Genomic DNA, 23747 nt, shown 5'->3' on the forward strand with positions numbered 1-23747 from the left:
GCTGTCACCATCTTGGAATTTTATCTTTGAACTTATGTTTTGTAAGTGAAGTTTGATGGGACAATGCAATGAATATATGTATGAGCAGAGCAGAAGAAATACGTGCAAAAGGTGTGTCCACTCTTCCTCATCACTCCATTTGCCCAGAGTTTGTGATGTTCCATGAGTACAGCATTCTGGAGGACCCAGGATGCATACAAGTTCAGGGAGACTCAAAGTGAGTACAAGGTAAGCATGATACATCTGTAATTGAGTAAGTAGGGGGAGGTGACAGCTCCAAGCGGCCATGCTTTATGTTTGTGCCAGAACTTGCTTCCAATGAAGAAAGAAGGTAATTTTTTTTTTTTTTTGCGGTACGTGGGCCTCTCACAGTCGTGGCCTCTCCCGTTGTGGAGCACAGGCTCCGGACGCGCAGGCTCAGGCCATGGCTCACGGGCCCAGCCGCTCCACGGCATGTGGGATATTCCCGGACCGGGGCACGAACCCGTGTCCCCTGCATCGGCAGGTGGACTCTCAACCACTGCGCCACCAGGCAAGCCCAGAAGGTAATATTTTTCTAAGAAACATGAACAACCAAGAAACCCTATCATATCCTTTTTACTCATGTTACTTTCTTGTATTAGCCAACCACTTACACTGAAAATAATGACATAGAAGGAAAGAAAAAGATAAGACAACCTATAGTTCCTCTCCCCTTTAGTCCTTTCTTGCTCATGATGAGAAAGAGAATATTGTGACCAAAAGCAGGAGAGTAAACAGAACCCTGGAGTGAAACCGTGAATGCAGAGTGTTGTTCGTCCGGTGTTCATAAGAACTGTTTCTGATTCTCCTGCCTGATGGGAATGAAAAAGAACATCTGTGAGCTCAATTGGGGCATACCAACTGATATCACATCTGGTGCATTATCTGCAGTTGAGGCTTCTACTTAATTGTCACACACTATGATCCAAACTGGTATTTGCAGGGGACAGACTAGTGAATTAAATGGGAACAAAATGGGACCATCACCCCTGCATCCCTTAAGTCTTTGAGGGTGATGCTAATGTCTGCTATTCTACTGAGGGTGCAGTATATTTTTTATTTACTATCTTAGTTGCGAACAGGGAGTGGCAATTTCAGGGGTTTCTGCTTCGCCTTCACTAGTATAGTGGTTTTATTCATTAGGCTCAAAAGAGCCTACATTAGGGTCCTGTCAGTGTCTGAGATGGCTAGTCCAATTATCCATTTGGAAACTGGGAAAATACCACTGGATGTGTCTGTGGACTCAGTGGACTCACCGTAGATGACGTTAGTCCAGAAATCCATTTATTGCTCAATTTCCATATACCCCTACTCTAATAGGGAGGCCGTAATGGAGCTTTGAGCCCTCACATATTAGTGTCTGGGTTTGGTATTTATGGATGTGGGAATATGGGAAGTATTCTCTCCTCAATTTTCTAGAAGTTTGTGTAATATTGATATCATTTCTTCCTTAATTGTTTGATAGAATTTGCCAGTGAAACAACTGGTGAATGAATGAATTTAATTTCTTTAACTGATATGGGGTTATTCAGATATGTGAAAGAGCTGAATGTCCCCTTTCTCCAGTGTACCGCCAACCAAGTAAATGGTCATAGGTCTGTTTGGCAGAAAGTCTGGGGGAATCACTGCTTTGTATATTGGCTATGATGTTGCAGGACCTTCCTCAAGGGGAACCAGCTTTCTGTCAGTAGATTTGTTCTGGGTCAAAGAGCTGGCTTAGGTCTGGAAATGGGGAAAGGGATCGTGACTTTTCTAGGAGGCCTGATCTCAGCCTTCTCCTCATCCTTTCTTAATCTCTGTTGATTATATTATGCAATACGCTTGTTGGATATTTGACTATCTTGCCATTAGGGATACATAAGAAGTGAGTATGAGCGATATCCATAGGTCCCTTTGAGTCAGGCTTTCTTGGCTACCATTCCAACTTGTTCCGCATTTTGAATAATTACTTCTTCCTTGTCAATGATGGTTAAATGCTACCTTTCGGCTTTTCCTACTTTGGATTCCCTACTGTTGCTGAGGCGCCCAGTTCTGCAACAGTTTCTCTGACGATTAGTACTGGTCTCCAGAGAACCACCACACTTGAACTTTGACTTCTCAGTGATGCTGGTGACCCCTCACCTGAGCGTTCCTTATTGCCTTGGCAAGGGGAATGTTCCCTGGCTGTTTCCAGAAATGTAGTCAGCTGGTGGATTTTATGACCTTATATGATAGTTCTATTCTATCCACTGCTCTGAACCTGTTAATTTCTTCCTCCACAGCCTGTCACAGAAATTCTGGCATACGTCTAAAGTGGGCCATCACCTTTTTCAAGATTTTAAGAGCCATCCCACAAGTGTATATAAGCCAACTCAAGAATCCCTTCCCATGGTATTAAACTGAGAAACAGGAAGAGAGTTGCACTAGTAAAAAAAAATTCTCCCTCAACCAACTTTATATTCTTCATCCCCGGTAGATCTACTCCTGGTACCAATGGTCTTGGGTAAGGTTTCTAGAAGCATGAGATTTTTGTGGAAGTTATTTATAAAGGGAGTGTTCTCTAGAGAAACCTGTAAGGGAATGAAGGAAGCATAATAGAGCAGAAGTCAAGCAAACATATGTTGCAAGAGAAATCTAGCCTTGGCCTCTTCCCACGGGGAGCTCTGGAGTGTGAATGTTGCTGCAGAAGTTGTCCTTCCCAAAGGCAAGGGGGTCTTTTTTACACCCTTACATCAGGTAGCCATCCTGACCCACGGGGTAAGGTGTAACCTCTTAGTTGCAGCAGGCGGGCTCCTTAGTTGTGGCATGTGAACTTAGTTGTGGCGTGCATGTGGGATCTAGTTCCCTGACAAGGGATTGAACCCGGGCCCCCTGCATTGGGAGCCCCGAGTCTTAACCACCACGCCACCAGGGAAGTCCGCTTCATAGGCTTCTGATACCCACCTACTATAGTTGGCACATATGATGAACCAACTCTCCATTCCATCTTAAGGTGTTCATAGGCTGCACATGCATGGAGCTACAAAGGGGTTAAACCTTTGGTGCAGAGCTATTCAATTCTTCATGCACCAAGTTGGAGTAAGGCAGACATAATATATGGCTGATGCCTCTTTAACAAAGAGTTGAACTTTGTGTCAGTCAAAATCTATGAGGAGGGAATAATGGCACATGTGCCATAAATTTGCAATTCTGGAGCTAGAGTATAAGCTCTTAGAGGGTGAGATTGTGATTTATACATCTTTGTACCCTCTGTAGCTAGCACAGGACCCTGAATAAAGCAGATGCATAATAAATATTTGTTGATTGATTGTTTTGGCTACCTAACAATTTATGCAAATGAAGGAGCTAGTGTCAGTGAAAATTGTTGAACACTTAACAAGAATTTTTGTTCCTTTCCTTTGGCTTTCTTCTTTGAGAACATTCTTTGACATTACAGGGTGAAATCAGAGCTGGAGAATGTGCAGCTAAAGGTTAACTCTGCCCTCAAAATATCACCTTTGGGGCTTCCCTTTTGGCGCAGTGGTTGAGAGTCCACCTGCCAATGCAGGGGACACGGGTTCGTGGCCCGGTCCGGGAAGATCCCACATGCCGCGGAGCGGCTGGGCCCGTGAGCCATGGCCGCTGAGCCTGCGTGTCCGGAACCTGTGCTCCACAACGGGAGAGGCCACAGCAGTGAGAGGCCCTGCAAAAAAAAAAATCATCTTTGTAGTAGTAAAATAAAGCACTGATACTGAGGTCCTTATGCTTTTGTCCTGGTCTTTCTATAAAATATAAGGCCCATGTATTTTTTTTAGAAATCCCTTTTTGTCGTTATTCAATCTTATCTCCTTGCATGAATTACTCATTAGAATTTAGCTTCTTCCAGAGCCCCAGTAACATATTTTGGTTACTGGAATGTTATTAAGAGTGATATTTTGTGGTCAGCAATAATCACTATTACTGTCTATTAATAGGTCGTGCTTGAGTCAAGGGAATTTTTTTGTTGTTGTTGTTGTTGGTATTGGTATTGGAGTGGGAAGGTGAATACCTCCAGGATTTGCATGTTTAGTCCTTGACCAAATCAATGATATAAAATCGGATTTTAGTGGGCTCAAAGGGGAATGTAATCTCGGTGTATTTATTGGAGAGCAGGTGTCCAGGGCCAAAGGACATTGCTATAGTATTAAGAATGTTGTTTATGTTACAGTGACATTTGCTATGTTTTTAATGCTTTCCCAAAATGATTTCTTCTCAAGCAAAAAATGCTGAGAAGAATTCAAAAGGCTTGAATACTAGAGTGCCTGAGGGAAAATCCAAAACAACACCACAATCTCTCTCTCTCTCTCTCTCTCTCTCTCTCTCTCTCACACACACACACACACACACACACACACACACACACATACACACCGTGTGTGTGTGTGTGTGTGTGTGTGTGTGTGTGTGTGTGTGTGTGTGTGTATGGACATGGACAGGTACATTCCAGGTTAGCTTATGCTATTAATGAATAGCATGGGGCTGGGCTATTTGCCACAATCAAAATTAAAAACTTAGAACTCTTGACACCTCTCATCAATTTGATCTTTCCAATTTCCTCAAGCTAATGAGGGTGATGGTTTTATTTGACACTAAAATATTTAGGAAATGCCTTAATCTAACAATGTGACAAGATAAATTGGGTTTAAATAGAAAATGAACATGGTCCTTTCACAGAAGCAAATGTATTTCTAAGACAAACACAGTTGGTCTTGTTCCCCTGTGTGTTTCTATATGAGTGCCCTGTAATAATTAATGTTTTAAGAGCATAAAATAAGGAAGAAAATTTGAGCTCTAAAGCCTTAAGGAATTTTATGTTTCTGTGAAGTATTTCCTTATGTTACTCATCACTTGATTTGAATGTGAACTAATTTCAGTCCTCTAAAGCAAGGTATTTGCTAGCCTCAGTAGGGTGGATTGAGCATATAAAAATTATTAAGAAAATCCATAAGCAGTGCAATTTGCAACTGTGAAGATTTGTGCAATGCATCTATAATATACCCACATATTGCTATCATCTGATTATCTTTTGGTGGCTAAAACCCAATGTTTGTCCTTGGGAACAAACTTGTAGTATAACCTTTGTCTAGGTCTGTAGACCTAGACCTTGAGTGTTCAGACTTAGCTGAGGGTTCATACTGAGTATGTCAGTTCATACTGAGCTGACAACAATTCAAGATACTTAGGTTTGGGAGATAAGAATGTCAATTCACTTCTTTAGTAGTCTTGAGACAAGAATATCTTCCCAAGGAGTGAGTTACTAATACTAAATAATGATGATTCCTGGCCTATTCCTTAGTTTAGTCAGAAATCTAATACTTTAAACCACATCTAGCCTTTCGAGCATGTATAGTTAGAATGATGTTTGATAGCAGTTGAATGACTTCGGGAATAAAATAAATTGCTTGTATCGGCGTTTTTTTTTTTTTTTTTTCCCTGTACGTGGGCCTCTCACTGTTGTGGCCTCTCCCGTTGTGGAGCACAGGCTCCGGACGCGCAGGCTCAGCAGCCATGGCTCATGGGCCCAGCCGCTCCGCGGCATGTGGGATCTTCCCGGACCAGGGCACGAACCCGTGTCCCCTGCATCGGCAGGCGGACTCTCAACCACTGTGCCTCCAGGGAAGCCCTGTATCAGCATCTTACTTTTTCCTATTTGGAAATCTTACTTTTTCCTATTTGGAAATCATAATTTCCATTTAAAATTTTAAAATTCCATTGTAAAATTTAAATTTTAAATTTTAAAATTTTAAAATTTAAATTCCATTTAAAATTTCCATTTTAAAATTTAAATTCCATTTAAAATTTGAAATAGCATTATCATTGCTTTATAAACATTCATTCATTCATTTTTCAAATGGTTATTCAGAGCCTACTTCGTGCTGGTTATCATGAGGCATTAAAGAAAGAAGAATAAGTTGTATTACTTCCTTTACAAATCTTATTAACTGGCAAATAAAGATACACATGTATATATATATAAACATATTGATACGCAGAAAGCCAAAAGTAATAAGGTACAGTGTGCTGTGGTTATGAAAAGGAAGAATTGATTATTTATAGCTGTGACAGATTATTTATTAAAACGTTACCATGTGGGACTTCCCTGGTGGCGCAGTGGTTGAGAGTCCGCCTGCCGATGCAGGGGACATGGGTTCGTGCCCCGGTCCGGGAAGATCCCACATGCTGCGGAGTGGCTGGGCCCGTGAACCATGGCCGCTGGGCCGGGCGTCTGGAGCCTGTGCTCTGCAATGCGAGAGGCCACAACAGTGAGAGGCCCATGTACCCCACCCCCCAAAGAAAAAACTTACTGAAATATTAAATGTTTTAACAGCCACTTTATAGTGAATTTTTGGGATATCAGGTCAGAATCCTAGTCATAGTCTTCAGAGAGCCAGATGGCCAGGACAAAGGAGCAGGGAATATCATCAAAGTTATTTGCCTTTATATCAGCTACTAATATGGTACCTTAAGACTGAGAGTATGGGTCTTAAAATTGGAGATAATACTTCAAAAAGAAACTTAGAAGATGGCTATGTAGTCTTGAAGGGTGAATGTTTCTAAGATAGCCTTCTGAGACTCTATTGCTAGTAACATGGGAGTTAAGGCATGTTTTGGGTTTGAGAGACCAGAGAAGGACCATGACTATAATCAAACATCACAAACTAGAAGAGAAGAGAGGGGAAGAAAGAGGATGGAACACTTATCAGGCTGCCCATGGATCCCTGGGTAGGGGAAGGCCTGAGTGCTTACATAGCAGATACCCTCCTGCTCTGTCCTGTAATGTAGGTGCCTGAAATCTGGGGCCTAGAGCCTGGGGAATGACTGATACGATGACCTAAGTCGTAGTTTACTTAGAACAGTCTGTTTATGCCTGTTGCCCAGCATAATTATATATAGCCCTTTCACTGTCCGAAGTGAGTTTGAATGATAATATGGGCCTCCTTCCAAGTGATACCACAGAGAAAGTTAAAGATGTGGCTGGAGTCTGGGTAGAAGGGCAGCCCTCATGATTTGCCAGAACTGAATCTTCATAGTGTTGCTTTTGTCTAATCCCATCGTAAAGTAAGACCATTAAGCCTTATCCGGACTGGGGGATATTCTGTGGTCAGTGTTGGGAAAGCAAGAGATACCTAAGGGGGGGCAAGAAAATTGTCCATTTCACAGACTCATCAACTGGTCCCCTGGAAAACCTGGGGAAGATATCAGCATTTTTCTGTGTGTTGGAACTACTGCTGTGAAAATCCTACTCACACCATAGATAGGGTTCCCATCTAATTGATAAGGGAAAATACAGCAGGATATTTATGTTTTCCTTTTACTTATTCCTCAGACCTTCCAGTGCCTAAATTAGGGGGCCAAAAGCAAAAGGTGATTGTAAAACATTGTGTCTTCCCAGCTTTGCTTTCTCAAAGCCTGGATTTACTGAGATCATGCCAAGGACGTTTGAGGATCGTGAAAACAGAGGGGAGCAAGTTAGCTGACACTAATAAAAAATCTGGGGGGTAAAGAGGGTTCAGAGAAAAGTGGACTCCCAAACTGTTTGGTGGAAGCACCCTAAGGATATTTATCTGATAAACATTATAGAAAACTCCTGCATTGTGTGCATAGGGAGGCTGGGTTTCTATGAATTTCTAGATTTCTGAGGCACAGAAGTTGAGCTGTGTAGGAACGATGTAGTCAAGGCATTTAAACAGAAGCCACTGAGGACTGAGGACCACAGGAGCCCCTTTCTACCTTGGTGTGCCCAGTTTCAGTGAACAGGGATCCCTGGATGGAGGGCACAGCACGTGAAGTTGGCTTTTTAGGATCAATCATATTTAGATACATAGGGAGGAGGGAACGCAGGGCACAAAAACCCAAAGCAGGAAATCTCATGATGTGAAAGAAAAATGGTCAAATATTCAAATTGTTTCACAAGTCCCTCATGATTGACTTATTCTTCAGACTTAACTGCTGATACTCTGCTCAACCACACCCATCCCTCAGCTTGGAATATTCCTTTTGTCCATTCTAATTTCACCTGACTAACATCTGTTGAATCTTACAGTCCAGATTATACATAATTTTCACAAAGTTTAACATCCAGTGGCTTGGTAAAGCACTCTGTTGTTATACACTGTCATTGCACACTTCGCAATATATTTGTGTTGTGCTTACCACAATTGTATTTAAATTTTTGAGTAATTAATTTTCTTAATATCTGTCTCTTGCTAGATTCTAATTTCCACTGGCTCAGAAACTGTGTCATCAATGAATCCTCAGTACCTAGTACAGGGTCTGGCTCAAAGTATGTGTTCAATAACTATGTCTTGGATGAATGAATTAATTAGGCTGAAACATGAGGTATGCTATAGGAGGTTCTGGGAGATTAGACTCGAGAGATAGGCTGGAATAAAATTTTGGAGTGTTCTGAATACAAGCCAGTGGAGTTTGGCCTTTTTCTAGGCCCTGAAGAACCTTTGAAAGTTTTCAGAATACAGAGTGTCCTACCCACATTCAAACAGTTGGTCGGAAAGTTGCTCTTGGTAAACAGTTTCGAATTGTGCACAGAATACCCATGAGCTGTTGATAGTCATATGTTGAAAGGCAGGAAAACGGAGTGGAGGGAGAAAGGAAGGCATTGACTTTTATGGAATCATGTTTCTTTACCTCAAGCAACAGGTCCAGACCACCAGCAAAGTAAAAGGAAAAAAATGTCCCTAGAGAGTCTCTGTGAAAGAACTATTTTCTCTGAAGTTAGCTCTGTCTAAAACTAACAAATTTTGGCAAAATAGAAGTGACTTAGCAGTTGATTTCCTATAATAGTGGTTTGGCTTTTAGTAGAGTGTATGGAGTAGAAGGTGACTCTGATCTTTCCAAGCAGGCAGCAGTGCTGCATCCTCAGTGCTACACAGCCTAGTCTCAGTTCTTTTGACCTTATCTGCTGGTGGCCATCAGCATGCTAATATCTTTGTTAACAAGGTCCTAACAGTACTCACCACGCATGAACTACTAGGATCTAATTATTGCAAGTATCCCATCCAGTGACTTTTTTGACAGTATTAGTTGGTTCCATAGACCCAGATTAAAGCAGGATAAGGGCCTGATTTTTCTAGTTCCAATAAAAGTCCAACTCTGAGTGTCATATCCTTTTACTGTCATGGTGTAAATGACCTCACTTCTTAGGGTTCAAAGAAATTGACAGAGAAATGTGGAGAGCAAAGGAAGGTGAGTTAGGCCCATTTGTCCACAGCTACACATGCCTCAGCCACCCTCACGTCTTCTTGGAAACTGTCTCCAGGTCTTTAAAAGTTGCATAGAATAAAAAACAAAAACAAGAAGGAGTGGTAATAATTTAAATATGAAAAATAATAATAGCTATTACTAAGTGCTTATGCTGCAGCAGATGCTTTAAATACCTTTTATAGATTTCTTATTTGATACTTACAATAATCCTTTGAGGTGGGTGCTGTCTCCATTTCATACATGAGGAAACTACAGCTCAGAGAAATGATTAGGCCTTGCTTGGAGCCAGACCTGGACCTCTTTAGTTCATAACTCTGTGGATGGGCAGGAAGAAGAAAGGGTGGAGTGTGTGGCCCTTGATCCTCAATCATCTTTAGGGAAGATTGAGGATATGATTAAGAGAATAACTTTCTTTTGAGGTCACCAAATATAAATTAAACACTGAAAAGGAAAACTCAGCAAGAGTTACGAATCTATTATCAAGTGATACTGAGTATGAGATATGCTGTGGGCTGTAGTGTTTGGATGGGTTGACAAGAGGGCACAAGGTGTCTGCTTCCCATGGGGGTGAGTTGGGATCAGAGAGAAGAGGAGGAATACATGAGAGAATAAATGTGTCCAGCCGAGATGGAAGGGACAGGCGTTGGGGGCGGGGGGCTGCAGTTGCTAAATAGGGGAGTTGGGTGTTAGGTCATGGGACTTGGAATGTGAAGCTAAGGAATTTGGGATATATAAAGTAGATAACCAGAGTTACTAAGATAATTTAAGCAAGGAAGTAACTGGTGAAAAAAATGTGTTTGGAAAAATAATTGGCAGCACAGGTTAAAGTGGGCAGAGGGACTTTAGGAAACAAGTGAGGTAGCTACTACAACCAACCATGAACAAAAGGGAGAAGATTGGAAAAAGATGCACACGGAGGAAATGAAAAGGAAGGGATAGGTAGAGAGGTGTTATGAATCTTTATTTAGCTTGAGAATTCTACCAGTACTACATAATTACTACCTTAAATTAAGAATACTAGGGAACTAAGTAATAAGTAATTTATGGCACAAATAACACCTTTGAATTACTAGCAAACTTTTCAACTTGTTACTTTCTTTAACATAAATCATTATTGAATTTTTCTAGCTACAGTGTACTAAAAAGTTTCTAGGTACTCTACAAATCATACAATTCCACATGATTGCTACTTGGATGGATTGCAAATTGGCCAAGCTTTTTGTTCTGCGTTTTGGGTTCTCTACTCTCAATCAAGAAACCTTTGAGAGAGGGAAATTTATCTGGAGGACTCATGTCTTCCACAATATAGAGGCTTATTATGATGTTAAAAAGAATCAAGGTCTAAGTGATCATCTAAAAATAAAACAATTTCATTTTTCTGCTTAAATGATGATTTGTTGAGAATTATGCTGCTGTTACTTGAAGCTGGCACAAGCAGCTGTATCACCATTTGCATCGTTTCTTGTGCAAAACGCTAGGGATCAAATTCTGGTTTAAATCTCAGCCTAGAGAAACACGTTTAGTTTATTAAATGTAAACAGAGGCCGAGTTACAGGGAAGCTGAAAGGAAAACAATAAGCTCAACTGGAACACATGCTGACTCCAGGAAGGATGAAAGGCTGCCTATGTTTCAGCAAATCTGGTCAGGGATGGCTTGGGAAGGGACAGTGTCTGGGTCACTTTAGAGTTCGCTTTTTCTGTTTATTTTTTAAGCAGTGCAAGTGCCGCTTCTTGTTTTGTACACTTCCTTGAAGTCCCTTTGAACTTTCACATGGCTTATATTCACTTACAAGGGTTCATTTACTCAACAAGAATTTTTGAGGCCACTGTTTGTAGAACCCTCTTAGGTGTAGGCATTGGAAGGGTTATGTGAGGAGTAGAAGAAACAGTTCCTGTGTATGGAAAACTCTAAGAAAGCAGGTTTCCAAAAAAAACTTTAAAAGAGAGAATCAAAAATAACATGGACCATGACATGAAGGCAAATAAGGATAAAAGAAACCAAAGAGATACAGAGTACTTGAGGAGGAGTCTGGGAACCTAGATCCTAGTTTCAGCTGTGAACTGGGATCAGCTGCCTACACTAGCTGGGCCTTAAAATTATCATCTAAACACTAGAGAATCTTAAAACTCCCATGGTTATGTAAAATTTGCAATTTGGGTTAATGGTCAGTGTAGAAATTGTTTTAACAAAATTTTTTTTCTGAAGTCGGTGAAAATTCATGAGTTAGCATTATTTAGAGAAACTTTGAAGATTTTATACTGTTCATCTAAACAACCAAGTTTAGTTATTTTTTTTTCCTGTTGCAACTGAAGTTCAGTAAATGAATGATATTGTTATATATATTATCTATATATGCTATAAACCTCACAGGACAGTATTATAACTTGTTTTAAATAGTCCTGTATATTTTAAATAAGCTAAAAAAATACTCTATTATATTTACCCAAGTATTTATAATTTACAGTGTTCTTCATTCATTCCTAAAGATCCAGTCTTCCTTTTGGTATCATTTCCCTTCAGCTTGATGAATTTCCATTAGCATTTTCTTTAGTGTAGTTCTGGTGGCAATGAATTGCTGTTTTTCATTCACCTAAAAGGTTATTTCATCTTCATTTTCACTTGATAATTCTTTTAGATATAGAATTTCAGGTTGACAGTTCTCTTTCTTCTATCAGTCATCTTGAATATTTGATATCTATAGGACTCTAATCACAATCAAAATCCCAGCAAGTCATTTTGTGGATATCAACAACCTGATACTAAAGTTTATATGGAAAGGCAAAAGAACCAGAATACCCAGCACATATTGAAGGGGAAGAGCAAAGTCAGAACTGACCATGCCTGTCTTCACGACATACTGTAAAGCTACAGTAATCAAGATAGGGTGGTACTGGTGAAAGAATAGACAAGTATATCAATGGAACAGAACAGAAAACACAGAAATAGACCCTGACATATAGAATCAACTGATCTCTGACAAAGAGGCAAAGACAGTTCAATGGAGAAAGGGTAGTCGTCTCAACAAATGGTGCTAGAACAACTGGACGTACACATGCAAAAAAATGAATCTAGACACAGAACTTACCTTTTCCACAGGAATTAACTCAAAATGGATAGTAGACTTAAATGCAAAATGCAAGATTATAAAACTCCTAGAAGATAACATAGGAGAAACTCTAGGTGTCCTTAGGTCTGGCAGTGACCTATCTGATAATAGCAAAAGCATGATCCCTGAAAGAAAGAGTTGATAAGCTGGACATCATTAAAATAGGAAAATGTTTTGTCTGCAAAGACACTGTTAAGAGAATGAAAAGACAAACCAGAGACTGGAAGAAAATCTTTGCATCTTTGCAAAACATATATCTGATAAAGGACTGGTATCCAGAATACCCAAAGAGCTCTTAAAACTCAACAAGGAGAACACAAACAACCCACTTTAAAATGGGCAAAAGATCTGAGCAGACATCTTACAAAGAAGATATACATTTGACAAATATGCATATGAAGAAATGCTCAACATCATATGTTATTCGTTTCTGGTGGGAATGCAAATGGTACAGCCACTTTGGAAGACAGTTTGGTGGATTCTTGTAATACTAAACATACTCATAAGATGATCTAGCAGTTGTGCTCCTTAGCATTTACCCAAATGAGTTGAAAACTTACTTTCACACAAAAACCTGGATGTTTATAGCAACTTTACTCATAGTTATCAAAACTTGGAAGCAACCAAGATGTCCTTCAATAGGTGAATAGGTAAACTGGTACATCAATCAAATGGAATATTAGTAAGCAATAAAAAGTGAGCTATTAAGCCATGAAACACATGGAAGAAACTTTAATGCATATTGCTAAGTAAAAGAAGCCAGTCTAAAAAGGTTACATACTGTCTGATGTTCTGGAAAAGGCAAAAACTATAGAGACAGTAAAAAAGATCAGTGGTTGCAAACAGTTTAGAATGAGAGAGGGAGGGATGAATAGGTAGAGCACAGGAGAATTTTAGGGTATTAAAACTATTGTGTATGATACAGTAATGGTAGATACATGTCACTATACATTTATCAAAACCCATAGACTATAAAGCACAAAGAATGAACCATAATGTAAGCTATGGACTTAAGTTAATAATGATATCTCTATATTAGCTCATCAATTGCAACAAAAATGCTACATCAATGCAAGTTGTTAATAATAGGGAAAACTGGAGGTGGGGGGTTTATAGAAACTCTGTACTTTCCACTCAGCTTTCTCTAAAACTAAAACTGCTCTAAAAAAAAAACCCTAATACTGCTCTGAAAAATAAAGTCTAATGATAATAATAATAAAAAAAGAAATTGAAATATACCTAATAGGAATTACCAGGACAAAAAGAGAAAGAATATAAATCACAATATGAGGGGACCTTCAAGATGGTGGAGGAGTAAGACGTGGAGTTCAACTTCCTCACCAAAAATACATCAAAAATACATCTACACGTGGAACAAATCCTACAGAACACCTACTGCACACTGGCAGAAGAACTCAGACTTCCCAAAAGGCAAGAAAATCCCCACGTACCTGGGTAGGGCAAAAGAAAAAAGAAAAAACAGACAAAAGAATAGGGATGGGACCTGCACCTCTGGGAGGGAGCTGTGAAGGAGGAAAAGTTTCCACATACTAGGAAGGCCCTTCACTGGCAGAGATGGGGGTTGGGGGGTGGGGGAAGCTTCAGAGACACGGAGGAGAGCGCAGCAACAGGGGTGCAGAGGGCAAAGTGGAGAGATTCCCACACAGAGTATAAGTGCCGACTGGCACTCACCAGCCTGAGAGGCTTGTCTGCTCACCCACCAGGGTGGGTGGGGGCTGGGAGCTGAGGCTCAGCCTTCAGAGGTCAGAACCCAGGGAGAGGACTGGGGTTGGCTGCGTGAACACAGCCTGAAGGACGCTAGTGCGCCACAGCTAGCTGGGAGGGAGTCTGGGAAAAAGTCTGGACCTGCCTAACAGGCAAGAGACCATTGTTTTGGGGTGCGTGAGGAGAGGGGATTCCTTCCCTGACTGCCCACAGAAGGCAGAGCACCACCTAAACGAACTCCAGAGATGGGCACGAGCTGCAGCTATCAGCTTGGACACCAGAGACAGGCATGAAACCCTACCACCGCTGCTGCAGCCACCAAGAATCCTGTGTGCAAGCAGAGGTCACTATCCACATGCGGCCCCCACCCCCCCACAAGCCTGTGCAGCCCGCCACTGCCAGGGTCCTGTGATCCGGGGACAACTTCCCTGGGAGAACACACAGCATGCCTCAGGCTGTTGCAAAGTCATGTTGGTCACTGCTGTTGCAGGCTTGCCCCGCATTCCAATTATAACTACCATACCCCTCCCTCCACCCGGCATGAGTGAGCCAGAGCCCCCTAAACAGCCGCTGCTTTAACCTCATCCTGTCTGAGCAGGAACAGATGCCTGAGGGCAACCTACATGCAGAGGTGGGGCCAAAGGCAAAGCTGAACCCCAAGAGCTGTGTGAACAAAGAAGAGAAAGGGAATTTTCCCCGTGCAGCCTCAGGAGCAGTGGATTGAATCCCAACAGTCAACTTGAGGTACCATGCATCTGTGAAATACCTGATTAAACAACAAGTCAACCCAAAATTGAGGAGGTAGACTTTGGGAGCAACTGTAGACTTGGGACTGACTGGTCTGCGACTGACTGGTTTCTGATTTTTATCTTAGTATAGTTTTTAGTGCTTGTTATCACTGGTGGATTTGTTTATTGGTTTGGTTGATCTCTCCCTTTTTTATTATTACTTTTTTATTTTAATTATTTTATTTTTTTGTTATTATTATTTTCTTTCTCTTTTTCTCCCTTTTCTTCTGAGCCATGTGGCTGACATGGTCTTGCTGCTCCAGCCTTGTGTCAGGCATGAGCCTCTGAGGTGGGAGAGCCGAGTTCAGGATATTGGACCACCAGAGACCTCTCAGCCCCATGTAGTATCAATTGGCGAGACTTCCCCTAGATATCTCCGTCTCAATGCTAAGACCCAGCTCCACCCAAAGCCAGCAAGCTCCAGTGCTGGACGCCCCATGCCAAACAACTAGCAAGACAGGAACACAACCCCACCCATTAGCAGAGAGGCTGCCTAAAATCATAATAAGTTCACAGACACCCCAAACACACCACAGCATGAGATCCTGCACACCAGAAAGACATGATCCAGCTCCATCCACAAAAACACAGGCCCCAGTGCCCTCCACCAAGAAGCCTAAAAACCCACTAAACCAACCTTACCCACTGAGGGCAGACACCAAAAGCAATGGAAACTACGAACCTGCAGCCTGCGAAAAGGAGACCCCAAACACAGTAAGTTAAGCAAAATGAGAAGATGGAGAAATACGCAACAGATGAAGGAAAAAGGTAGAAACCCACCAGACCAAACAAATGAAGAGGAAATAGGCAGTCTACCTAAAAAAGAATTCAGAGTAATGATAGTAAAGATGATCCAAAATCTTGGAAAAAGAATGGGGAAAATACAAGAAATAAAAAGGACCTAGAAGAACTAAAGAGCAAACAAAAATCATGAACAACACAATAAGTGAAATTAAAAATTCGCTAGAAGGAATCAATAGCAGAATAACTGAAGAAGGGCTTCCCTGGTGGCGCAGTGGTTGGGAGTCCGCCTGCCGATGCAGGGGACATGGGTTCGTGCCCCGGTCCAGGAAGATCCCACGTGCGGCGGAGCGGCTGGGCCCGTGAGCCATGGCCGCTGAGCCTGTGCGTCCAGAGCCTGTGCTCCGCAACGGGAGAGGCCACAGCGGTGAGAGGCTCGCGTAACGCAAAAAAAAAAAAAAAAAAGAATAACTGAAGAAGAACGGATATGTGACCTGGAAAATAAGATAGTGGAAATAACTACCACAGAGGAGAATAAAGATAAAAGAATGAAAAGAATTGAGGACAGTCTCAGAGACGTCTGGGACAATATTAGATGCACCAACATTTGAATTATAGGGGTCCCAGTAGAAGAGAAAAAGAAAGGGTCTGAGAAAATATTTGAAGAGATTATAGTTGAAATCTTCCCTAACATGGGGAAGGAAAGAATCAAGTCCAGGATGTGCAGAGAGTCCCATAAAGGATAAATCCAAGGAGAAACACGTCAAGTCTCATATTAATCAAGCTATCAAAAATTAAATACAAAGAAAAAATATTAAATGCAGCAAGGGAAAAGCAAAAAATAACATACAAGGGAATCCCCATAAGAATAACAGCTGACCTTTCAGCAGAAACTCTGCAAGCCAGAAGGGAGTGGTGGGACATATTTAAAGTGATGAAAGGGAAAAACCTACAACCAAGATTACTCTACCAGCAAGGATCTCATTCAGATTTGATGGAGAAATTAAAACTTTTACAGATAAGCAAAAGCTAAGAGAATTCAGCACTACCAAACCAGCTCTACAACAAATGCTAAAGGACCTCTCTAGGCAGGAAACACAAAAGAAGGAGAAGACCTACAAAAACAAAAACAAAACAAGAAAATGGTAAAAGGAACATACATATCGATAATTACCTTAAATGAAAGTGGATTAAATGCTCCAACCAAAAGACATACACTGGCTGAATGAACAAAAAAACAAGACTCATGTACATGCTGTGTACAGGAGACCCACTTCAGAAGAACGGACACATACAGACTGAAAGTGAGGGGATGGAAAAAGATATTCCATGCAAATGGGAATCAAGAGAAAGCTGGAGTAGCAATTCTCATATCAGACAAAATAGAGTTTAAATAAAGACTATTACAAGAGACAAAGAAGGACACTACATAATGATCAAGGGATCAATCCAACAAAAAGATATAACAATTGTAAATATTTATGAACCCAACATAGAAGCACCTCAATACATAAGTCAAATGATAACAGCAATAAAAGGGGAAATCAATAGTAATACAATCATACTAGGGGACGCTAACACCCTACTTTTACTAATGGATAGAGCATCCAAAATGAAATAAATAATGATACAAAAGCTTTAAATGACACATTAAACAAGATGGACTTAATTGATATATATAGGACATTCCATCCAAAAACAACAGAATACACTTTCTTCTCAAGTGCTCATGAAACATTCTCGTGGATAGATCAAATCTTGGGTCACAAATCAAGCCTGGTAAATTTAAGAAAATTGAAATTGTATCAAGTATCTTTTCCGACCACAACGCTATGAGACTAGACATCAATTACAGGAAAAAAACTAAAAAATACAAACAATTGGAGGCTAAACAATATGCTAGTAAATAACCAAGAGATCACACAGGAAATCAGAAAATACCTAGAAAACATGACAGTGAAAACATGATGACCCAAAACCTATGGGATGCAGCAAAAGCAGTTCTAAGCGGGAAATTTATAGCAGTACAATCCTACCTCAAGAAACAAGAAAAATCTCAAAGAAACTACCTAACCTTATACCTAAAGCAATTAAAGAAAGAAGAAGAAAAACTCCCAAGTCCGCAGAAGGAAAGAAATCAGAAAGATCAGATCAGAAATAAATGAAACAGAAATGAAGGAAATAGTAGCAAAGATCAATAAAACTAAAAGCTGATTCTTTGAGAAGATAAGTAAAACTGATAAACCATTAGCCAGACTCATGAAAAAAAGGGAGAAGACTCAAATCAACAGAATTAGAAATGAAAAAGGAGAAATAACAACTGACACTGCAGAAATACAAAGGATCATGAGAGATTACTACAAGCAACTCTGTGCCAATAAAATGGACAACCTGGAAGAAATGGACACATTCTTAGAAAAGCACAACGTTCTGAGACTGAACCAGCAAGAAATAGAAAATATAAGCAGACCAATCACAAGCACTGAAATTGTGACTGTGATCAAAAATCTTCCAACAAACAAAAGCCCAGGACCTGATGGCTTCACAGGCAAAGTCTATCAAATATTTAGAGAAGAGCTAACATCTATCCTTCTCACACTCTTCGAAAATATAGCAGAGGGAGGAACACTCCCAAAACTCATTCTACAAGGCTACCATCACCCTGATACCAAAACCAGACAAAGCTGTCACAAGAAAAGAAAACTAAAGACCAATATCACTGATGAAATGGATGCAAAAATCCTCAACACAGTACTAGCAAAGAGAATCCAACAGCACATTAAAAGGATCATACACCATGATCAAGTGAGGTTTATCCCAGGAATGCAAGGGCTCTTCAAAATATGCAAATCAGTGTGTGATACACCATATTAACAAACTGAAAGATAAAAACCATATGATCATCTCAATAGATGCAGAAAAAGCTTTCAGCAAAATGCAACACCCATTTATTAAAAACCCTCCAGAAAGTTGACATAAAGGGAAATTACCTCCACATAATAAAGGTCATATATGACAACCCCACAGCCAACATTGTTCTCAGTGGTGAAAAACTGAAACCATTTCCTCTAAAATCAGGAACAAGGCAAGGTCACCCCACTCACCACTATTATTCAACGTAGTTTTGGACATTCTGGCCACAGGAATCAGAGAAGAAAAAGAAATAAAAGGAATTCAAATCAGAAAAGAAGTAAAGCTGTCACTGTTTGCAGATGACATGATACTATACCTAGAGAATCCTAAGGATGCTACCAGGAAACTACAAAAGCTAATCAATGATTTGATAAAGTAGCAAGATACAGAATTAATGCACAGAAGTCTCTTGCATTCCTATACACTAAGGATGAAAAATCTGAAAGAGAAATTAAGGAAACACTCCCATTTACCACTGCAACAAAAAGAATAAGCTTGTACTTTGCGGCTGCGAGGATCTTTTCCTCCACACTATTCACGGTGAAGAGTCTCAGCACGCAGACGTTGTTCTGCTGGCCGATGCGGTGGACGTGGTCTTGTGCTAGCAGGTCCTAATGAAGATTCCAGTCGCTGTCAAAAATGACCATGGTATCAGCTGCCTGGAGATTTAAGCCCAGGCCTCCAGCTCTTGTGCTCAGCAAGAAAATGAAATACCGGGACAGAGGTTCATTGAATTTCTTCAGCAAAGCAGCATGATCTTCAGAATTGGTGGTGCCCTCAAGGCGCAGGTAAAGGAAGTTCCGAAAAGCAAAGTAATCCTCCATGATGGTCATGAGAGACGTCATCTGGCAGAAAAGCAGGATGCGGTGATCAGTCGTTCTCAATGTTGGTAGGATACGATCAAGTAGGTCAAACTTTCCTGAGGCCCGATGCAGCTCAGACCCATTGATGACCCCATTTGAAAAGCCCAGGTGTTCAGCAAAGGATTCCTCAATGTGATGAAACATATATGCATGATTGCAGACTTTTCTCAACTGCATGATAGCGTTCATAAATGTCTTAGCACCTCCTTTCCCCTTCTTATCTTTCTCCGAACCATCTGTGAGAAGGATCCCTTTGACTTGCATATGGCGATACAGAATCTTCTGCAGAGCTGACATGTCACACTTGATCACATATTCAACTTTTTCTGGAAGCTGGGATTCAACTTCTTTCTTCAGTCTCCTCAGTAAAAATGGTCTCAACACCTTATGCAGATGCCTGATGATCAATATAGTTTCTTCTTTATTTAAGTCCACTCTCTCTCCAGTCATGGCAAATGGAGCATTAAACCACTGCTCAAACGTGCTGCAGCTCTTAAAAATTGTAGGAAGGATGAAGCTGAGGAGGGCCCAGAGCTCCGGGAACTTATTCTGCAGGGGGTCCCAGTCAAGAGGATCCTTCTGGGGTCCACATAGTGAGTGTTCAGGACCTGAGTCAGCTTGCAGTGGTGATTCTTCATTTGGTGGCCTTCGTCCACTATCATGTATTTCCACCGAGTCTTTGCAAGAAGGTGCTTGTCTTTAAAATGTACTCATAAGTAGTCAGGAGGGCATTGAAATTGCCACTCCGTAACTGGGGACAAGGGAGCGACGCATGGCGGGGTGCCCTTGTAAGGAATTTTCACCACAGAAGGAGCCTTTGTCAAATTCATACGTCCAGTTAGAGTCGAAAGGGGGGCAATGATGAGATAGGGGCCATTGAGTCTTTTGTGATCCATCAGATAAGTGATGAGTGCAATGGTCTGTATTGTCTTTCCCAGCCCCATTTCATCAGCAAAAATTCTGTTCAAATTGTTATTATACAGAGAAACCATCCATTCCAGGCCCTGGAGCTGATAATGCTTCAGGGTCCCATTGAAGAGGAGGGCCGACTGTTTCTCCACCCTTTCAGAGATGGCATGGGCCACCGTGAAGTAGGACTGGGAGCCCCTGGCACTGTATTGCATGTTGTGCTCATCATCCACGTAGCAGACATTAGTATTAAAGAAAAAAAGAACTAGACAGGTAGCCCTCATGAACATATACACAGATGAGTTCCTAAAAATTGAATCCAGTTATATATTAAAAGGGTAATACAACATGATCAAGTGAGGTTTATTCAAGGAATGCAAGGTTGATTTAACATTCAAAAATAAATGTTAATATAAAAAGGGGGAAATTCGTATGATACTTCAATAAATAAAGAGTGAACACTATACAAAATTTAACCCTTACTCATGATTTTAAAATAACTTTAAAACTGGAACAGTAGGGAACTACTTCAGTCTTAAAAAAAGGCATCTATGGAAAAACTTGTGGCTAATATTATATTTAATCATTAAATATTAAATGCTTTTCCCTTAAAATCAGCAACAATATGAATATGTCTACTCTTACTACTTGTTTCAACATTGTATTGGAGGTTTTAGCTGTTACAATAAGGCAAGATATTTTCTTAAATTGGAGTATAGCTGATAATGTGTTAGTTTCTGTTGCATAGCAGTGAGTCAGTTATACATATACATATGTCCACTCTTTTTTAGATTCTATTCCCATACAAGGCAATTTCAAAAAAGGCATAAACTTAGGAATGGAAGAAGTAAAACTGTTGTGTTTTTTTTGGACAACATGACTGTTTATGTAGAAAATTCTTAGAAATCGATAAAACAGTTATTAAAAGTAATAAATGAAGTTATCAAGTTTGTAGGATAAAAGTTAACTGCATTTTTATATACTGACATCAAACAATTGGAAACAATTAGAAAATGAGATTATTGAAGTTGAATTAATTATTCATTATTAAAGAAATGTAATAACATTCATTTATGACCTTACACTAAAACTCACAAAATATTGCTTAGAGAAATTATAGATACTCTAACTAAATGGAACAATGTACCATGCTCATGGACTGGAAAACTTCATATTGTTAAAATATCAATTCTTCCGACATTGATCTTTAAATTCTATGCAATTCCAACAAAATATAGCAAGAGTTTTTGGAAATTGATAAGCTAATTCTAAAATTTATATGAAAATTTAAATGACCTAGAATAGTCAAAATAATTTTTTAAGGGCGAATTTGGAGATCTTATATTTTCTGATTTAAAGATATGCTGTAAACTACAGCAATTAAGACATTGGAGTATTGTCAAGAGGATAGGCACATAGATCAATGAAACAGTAGAAAGCACAGGAATAGTCCACAAATACATGGTCAATTGATTTTCAACAAAAATGTCAAGACAATTCAATGGGGGAAAAAGTCTTTTCAAACAAATGATGCTGAATCAATTAGAAAGATATATTTTTAAATAGGAACATTATTAGCCATTACTTCATGTCATACACAATAATTAACTTTAAATGCATAATAAATATAAATCTAGTGCTGTAAAACTATTTAAAAAGTAGAAAATATTCATGAAAAATGAAAAAAATGATAAATTGGACCTTATAAAAATTCAGAACTTTTACTCTTCAAAAGATATCCATTAAGAAAATGAGAAGACAAGACATAGAATGGGAGAAAACATTCCAATATGTATATTTGACAAGACTTGTATCCCGAAAAAGAACAATTACAACTCAGTTACAAGAAGATAAGCAACCCAATAGAAAATTTGACAAACTACTTGAATATTGACTTCACAAAATAAGATATACAAATTGCCAGTTTGTATATCTCTCATATCCTGGTGATGGAAACGTAAAATTGCAAATCACTTTGGAGAAACTGTAGGTCTCTCCACAAGTTAAATGTGCATATAGTGTTTAACCCAGCCATTCAGATCTTAGGTATTTATATCAAAGAGAAATGAAAATATATATCCACTCAAAGACAGCTGCTTGTTATCCCTGTGTCTCAAGTCACAACTGTGCCTTTCTATCACAGGGCTATGAAGACATGTTTGTTGTTCTCTTAGTCATTGTTCCTGGGCTCAAGTTCCTGACTCCCTTCTGAAAATGGTCTCATTTTATAGCCAACATTGTGTTTGTTTAAAAGTCTTTAATAAATATGAGTGCAGGACCTATGGCCTGAGCATAGAGATGATGAACAGGGCAGTTTAGGCATGGGGACTGGATTTAGGTATAGACCTATTCAGTATAGGTATTAGATGGTAGTGGAGTACAGTGCTAGAGCATTGGAGTCGGTCAGACTTGAATTTGAATATTCCTCAATGTTTTTATCTGTCGACTGGGCTTTTGTGTGGATCAAATGAGATTAAAAGTGTTTTGCATAATGCCTGGCCTCCAAATTCTCAAGAAATCATGACTCTTATTATAATGACACAGCATACTAAACGCATTCATCTCTTCTTGCTTAGGATAGGTTTTAAAATTAAATTTCTAGTATTACTTCTGATACTGATGAGACAAAAGTCCTTTGGGACCCTGATTATCAAAATGAGATATAAAGAGTCACATACTGACCATAATAGGGTCTGGGCAGGAACATGAGTGAGGCTGAGAGAAAACATCAAAGATCACAGGGGTTTCTCTCAAGAGAGAAGGTGGCTAGAACAAAGTGATGATTCTGCATACTATAGGCCATGGTTCTTGCCATTTTGAGATGTAATAGAAATTTAGTATGGTGGGAGAAGAATGTGATGCCGTGGGCTTTAAATTTTACTGTTTAAATTTCGGATATGCAGAAGTCCACTGTGGGACTAAGCTATTGAAAAAATCAAATTCACACATTTTTGCATTGTGACCTTCAATTTTAACAACTCAAGTTGAGACAAGGAGTTTTTCATTATTGGGTAGGTGGTAGCTTGGTAAAGGAGAGAAAGTTGGGCTGTGGTGATGGTGATAAAGGCAACATGAGAGAAAGAGAAGGACCTCTAGGGATCTTTCTTGAGACCATGATAATGACTTCTGGGAGTTATCTGGTGGTAGGGTTGTGTTCCCTGACACACAAGGTTCTGCATCCCTGTAGCTGCCTTTTGAGTGTTATGTCATGACAGATACCAAAATTGCTTTAATGCTTGCAGGAAGATTATTTCCCCCTATTCAATGGCATGAAGCAATAGATGAATATTCAAATCTAAATTGTATATCTAAATTGTATACATATGTGTGTGTATGTGTAACATATATATATATAAATGTTTCATAAGTCTGATACTCAATTATTCATTTTTATGTATGCAAGACAACATTTTCAAATCAGTTGTCCTTTTACTTTCCTTTGTAGTTACAAAATCAAAGTA

The 23747-nt window shown here is 39.8% G+C and overlaps 1 protein-coding gene across 4 annotated transcripts in view; it reads left to right on the forward strand.

The window, feature by feature from the left end:
* Positions 1-23747, forward strand: part of LOC307181767 (uncharacterized protein) — a 624007-nt gene that overhangs the window by 398840 nt on the left and 201420 nt on the right. The gene's annotated exons all lie outside the window — the stretch shown is intronic.

This window comes from Stenella coeruleoalba (assembly GCF_951394435.1).
Source record: "Stenella coeruleoalba genome assembly, chromosome: 2".
NCBI classification, from domain to species: domain Eukaryota; kingdom Metazoa; phylum Chordata; class Mammalia; order Artiodactyla; family Delphinidae; genus Stenella; species Stenella coeruleoalba.